We start from the raw sequence: 5,782 nt of genomic DNA, 5'->3' as shown, positions 1-5,782 counted from the left end.
TTTTGGGAGGCCCAGGCAGGCAGATCATTTGAGGTCAGGAGTTCGAGACCAGCCTGGACAACATGGTGAAACCCCGACACTACTAAAAATACAAAAATTAGCTGGGCATGGTGGCAGGTGTCTGTCGTCCCAGCTACTCGGGAGGCTGAGGCAGGAGACTTGCTTGAACTCAGGAGGCAGAGGTTGAAGTGAGCCAAGAGGGTGCCACTGAACTTCAGCCTGGGTGACAGAGTGAAAATCTGTCTCAAATAAATAAATAAGTAAATTTTGAGTCAGTAGTAGTACAAGATTTTTCTAGAGCCCATATTTCATGCAGTAAGAGCTTGTTTCAACTGTATGGATTGCCTTATCATACCAAGCCAGAGCCCTCTGAACCAGCTGTTCTTGGTACACAGGTAGCAATGGACTAGAAAATCCCCCTCATCTGCCTGTGTCTGATAGAATTTGAAGAGGGTAATTCTGTTTGTTGCCAAACTACCACGTACCAGGAGGTGCCACCACACCATTTTCCACAGGCCATGAAGAAACCTACATGATGTCATTTCTAATTTGAAAATAAAACATATTTTCGGGGTATTTTTGCATGGCTTGGTTTGATTTTTATGTTTGTTATGGTTTGAACGTGTCCCACAAAGTTCATGTGCTGGAAACTTAATCCCCTACCCAACAGCATTGAGGAGTGAGACAGGCCCCCTTCCTCACCCTCTCTCCTTCTCATACTGTCCTGCTCTTCTGCCTTCTGCCATAGGATAACACAGCACACAGGCTCTTGCCAGGTGCAGGCCCCTGACCTTGTACTTCTCAGCCTCCAGAACTGAAAGAAACTTGTTCTTTATAAATTACCCAGTCTCAGGTATTCTGTTATAGCAGCACAAAACGAGCAGGGACAACATTCAAGGGTCTGAAATTGATTAAGATGTGGCACTTGGAGAGAAGGGTAAGGATTAGAACTTGGACAGACTCCTGATGGAAGTGCCTTTCTTGCCACCAAGACACAGCTGTGTTTTTCTCAAGGTTCTCGCACATTACATCTTTCAGCCTGGACCCCAAGTGGTACATGAGAGGCACACATCACACTGGGCATGGGAAGCAGAACTTTTCTCCCACCTCCATGATGGACCCTGGCGCTTCCTTCCCCTGCTCTTCTGCAGGAGAATAGTGGAAAAGGCAGTGACACTCTGCTTTGAAGGGAAAAGGGATTTTGCTTATAATGTGTACCAGTGACTGGGCATAAACACTGAAAGACAGATTCGTGGCTGCTTAATCACAAAGCGTTGTAAAGTACTAGATTTGGGAAGACTTGTTTTTTTCTCAAAGAGCGTGGGATGAAAGCCTAAACCTGGCATTGCTTGTTTAGCCCTCTCTAGTTGCAGAGCCACCACTAAGAAGATGCCTTGGAAACAGTGAAGATAAGAAAACCATGTCCCCTTTAGTACAAAAGAGGGTCAGCACCCCTTTTTCCAAATACCACTTTTGGTCAAGCCAGGGGCCTCTAGGTCACGCCACGTTCCTTCCCTGGCCTGGGCATTGTGCTGATTAGGATCTTGCTCTCTTTCTACCACCTGATTATTTGAAATAACATAGCCCGTATATTTGCAACTTCAAGGCTATGATATAGTTTCCTAGTGATTAAAAAATAAATAAGATTTACTCCATTCACCTACCCCTGGCCCTAATAAAGCTCCAACTATGAATCAGACTGACAAATATTTGAATCTCAACCCCTTGACTTACTAGTTAGGTAGGTTTGGGCCATTTTAACCCTCCAGGGCCTTGGTCTTCTCACTGTTTTCGTTTTGTTTTGTTTTGTTTTGTTTTAAAGGGAATCATTTTGCCTATCTTCATGGGTGAGGATCAAGTTAAGTCAATGCAGGTAAACTATTAGGCAACTAGTAAACTCTCAACATTTGGTGCTTATCAGAGTTCACTATGTGGATGAAGACGATACAGCTAGGAGCCCTCCTAGACAGACCCTGGAGAGGAAGAGCTGTTGCAAAGTGTGCAGGAAGCAAGGGGCACCAATGCATGTTTTGCACCCCCTTTCCTCAGGAACTTCCACGTCACTCCCCATGCTGCTTCCAACACCCTCGTATATGCTGGTCACTCCTCCAGTGGAAGTGAAAATATTTAATACTTGGAGAACTTTGCAAAGGTCTACTGTGGCTAATAATTCATCCCCCTAAGAACCTCATACCACAAGAACACAGATACATGTGCACACATGCATGCACAGACACTCATCTGGCTTAAGAGCATCAACAGTCAAGGAGGTAGGGCAATTCCAGAACATTGTTTTCTCTAGATGTCGACTTCCACAGAGCAGGGTCAGAGGGATTCTGGGACCTGTCCCCAGGGGAATTTTCTAATACCCTTGATAAAATGTACAAAGCTAAGGTAGGAAGTAGCAAGGTGACAGCAGTGGTTAAGTGTAAACGTTCTCTAAGAGAAAGAACTAATGAATTGGTTCAATTGAAGCTTCTTTTATATATTTATTCCTGTCACCTTTCAATCAGCAGCTTTTTCCAGGTGACATGGCAAAAGGGCCTGGCAGGTGCACAGGGTTAAGCCAAGGACTATCAATACTGCTCCCTAAAATATTTTCACCCCTGGTTTTGGGGATCTGCTTCTTCTTGGGGTCTTTCTCACTGCTTTCCTGATAATAGCACCTAAAAGACCCATGAAACAAATCCCCAATTCAATGCAAATTTATAGCTGAGTAAATATGAGCATAGGCTTTGGGAACCCACAGAATTGGAGCTTTGCTTAATACCAGCCAGGAAAATGTGGTTGTCAGTTAACCTCTCAGAGCCTCTTCGAGGCTTGGTTTGCTCATCTATTAAACGAGTCCGAATAAGCCCTACTCCTCCAGGTTGTTGCCCCTATCAAATAAGAAATGTATGCAAAGCCCCAGTGCCATGGCTGACACACAGGAAGCATTCAACAAGTGGTAGTGCATTTTCACTAAGTAAAAGGAGTAATGATTTCTTTAGTGGTTTAACACAGGAGTTTCTATCCATCCCAAATAGAGGAAGGATATTCTAATAAACCAATCACTTATGTGATTTGTAATTACACCGTAAAACTCAAGTTCCTGTGGAACTTTTAGAGTAATCAATCCAAAGCTCTCAGCAAGCTCCCTGGGCCTGATTTTCAAATCCAATGTTACTATAGCAAAGAACTAAAGGAGGGGAAGAAAAGCAACACTGTATTAAATACACCCTCCTCCCCTTTTTCCCAAAGGCTGTTTTTCCCCTTCTCTTGGTAACTCTTCAGTTCCCAGACAGCAGAGACTCTTGGGAAACAGGAAGTAGCAAAATGCCAGTGAGAAAATCCCCAGATGAAGAGCGCAGTAAGTCTCCCGGCAACAGTGTGGTCAAAAGGGGGAAATTCCCCCACCAGCCCTGAAAAACAGTCCCTCAGGAAAGCTTAGTGAAGGTTAATTTGGGAAATTCCCTCAGAGACCACAGAACAGAAACGGAAAACTGCTGGGTAAGAGAAATCTGAACGGAGCAAGCCAGTTCGTGGCTGCCTGGGGTGCTCTCTGCATAAACCGTGCTGCTGCTCCCGCCTGACTTCCCCCTTTTCATCGTGATCCTGAGGGTAATCCCGAAGGGGTCCAGTTGCCAGAGCCACTTGACACCCCCCCTCCCCAGGCTCCCAACCAGGAGAATTAATGCCGCAACACCCAGCCTCTTGACATGAGCTGCTGCTAAAGCAGATTTGCCTCCCCGTTAGGACCTCCTGTGACACACCCTCACTCCTGTCCCCATGTTAGACTAGCAAGCCACAGTCATCATACTGTGAGTGTCCCTCACAGTCACTTGCTGTAGCAATTCCATCAGGTTTTACTGGGTTTTCATCTAAATGTGACCTTAGGATGACATTTCTTAGTGCTGCTAGGCTCCAAGAGGCAGGGAGGAATCCTCTCCACAGAGTAGAAGAAGAAAAAAAGCACATAAACATTGTCCCATGAAAGGCTTAGAATGGAATATCATCTGATCAGCTGAAGCAGAGAAAGCATATAAACACTGCTGGAAAGGCGCCTGGGTCAAGGGGAAGTACTGGCTGTACACAGTCCTGATCTCCAGATGCAAGCGAGGCCCAGTTCCCTGCTGCAACCAGCTCTCCGTGAATCATTTCCATTCCCATAGAACTTCTATTTGGTGTTTTGTTTTGTTTTTTACGTGTGACTTAAAATGACCATTTCAAAAGAGAGAGGAAAGTAGACTCCATCATGACAGCCTAAATTTGTTTTACTGTATACTTATGCAAAATAGGTATCAAATTTTGGAAAAGATATTTTAAAGGAGAAAGTACTCTGGGTTTAAAATTCTATTAAAAAATACGCTCTACTAGAGCGTGTGTGCCTTTTTATGTAATCAGGACCCACTGCTGTATGAGTCACAATTATAGATTCTACTTTCAAATATTTTTTGACTCCTAGAAAACAGCCCTGACAAAAAACACTTTTCTGATGTCTTCAAACAAACAAGTTCTTATTCACTTTCATTCCTGTGGCTTTGTTAAGATTCTTTTCTCCAAAAATTGTAAAGATTCTCAGCCACCTAATTTTTCCTATGCTCGAAGAAAAGCAATAAACCTCCTTTTTAGGTTTGCATATTTCCTAGCAATTAGAATACTCCTTAAATTCATTCTGAATACACAAATAATAATTACAATCATTACATTTAAGCTACTTTCAAAGTCTCCTACACTTGAAAATTCTAGATAGATTGTCAACATACTCTCAAGAAGTATTCTTTCCATTTTTCATCTGGAAAACTAGCAGGTATTCAATTCTTAATTCCTAACAAGGAATATTTTTTATTTCGGGGAAAATTTTTCACTGGCTTTCAGCGCCACTATAGTTGTGAATGTGAAATCAATTAAATGAATATGCATGTCAGGAAAAAAAAAAAAAATCTTTAATGCAGGCACAGATGAAACAGATTCCAACATGGGGCTGAGAGTAATAAATAAACTAATAAAAAAAAGGAAAGCATGGAGCAACTTTGATAGAAGTAAGCTGTTTGCCTTTGCCCTGGAAAGTTTATAGTGTTTTAATCATTGTAAACATGTCAGTATACGTGGATACCGTTTCCATAGCAGCATAGCAACAGTTAGGAGTTTCTCCAAACATATCCAAAGGAAACTAAAAATAGTCTGTCTTCAATATCAAAATACATACGTATACATATTCAGACAACAGTACACAGAATGATGTGTAATGAGAAGTTCTGCAAACACCAACCTTTCACAAAAGAACATCACGGATAGTTTTAAAAACCATTGAGTTGAGTGTCTTTAGAAATGGAGTAGAAACCAGAGTCTGAGGGAAAGCCACATGCCACGTTGAATTTTAAGATCAGAGGTCCTTGACAACAACTGCCTTCAATCATTGCTTTGGCTGCTCTACCTGACACCGCTCTTGCCTTTAAAGACCTCTGTGCCCTATTCACCTTTGGCCTGTACCAAAACTGGAGTTGAGTATATGATATGATACATACTATGATCTCCATTTATTGCAGTATTCTCTCATCTTCTTAAGTTTTCTAGCCATTCATTTCTTCCTTCCTATAGAGATTGGACAGCAGTTGCATTTTGTAAAATAATGTAACACCACAACAAAAATAATGTGAACCAAGTTCACATTTTCCCAATGAACTGACTTAAACTGACACTCAGTGACAGAAATAGTGATTTCAAAATGAAGACAGAGTGTCAAGTACATTTTTGGTCCTTTGCTGTTTGTACTTTTTATTTATATCCAAGAATTACAAGT

The sequence above is a fragment of the Chlorocebus sabaeus genome, chromosome 14 (genome assembly GCF_047675955.1).
Source record: "Chlorocebus sabaeus isolate Y175 chromosome 14, mChlSab1.0.hap1, whole genome shotgun sequence".
Taxonomy (NCBI): Eukaryota; Metazoa; Chordata; class Mammalia; order Primates; family Cercopithecidae; genus Chlorocebus; species Chlorocebus sabaeus.
This window is presented reverse-complemented; position numbering follows the sequence as displayed.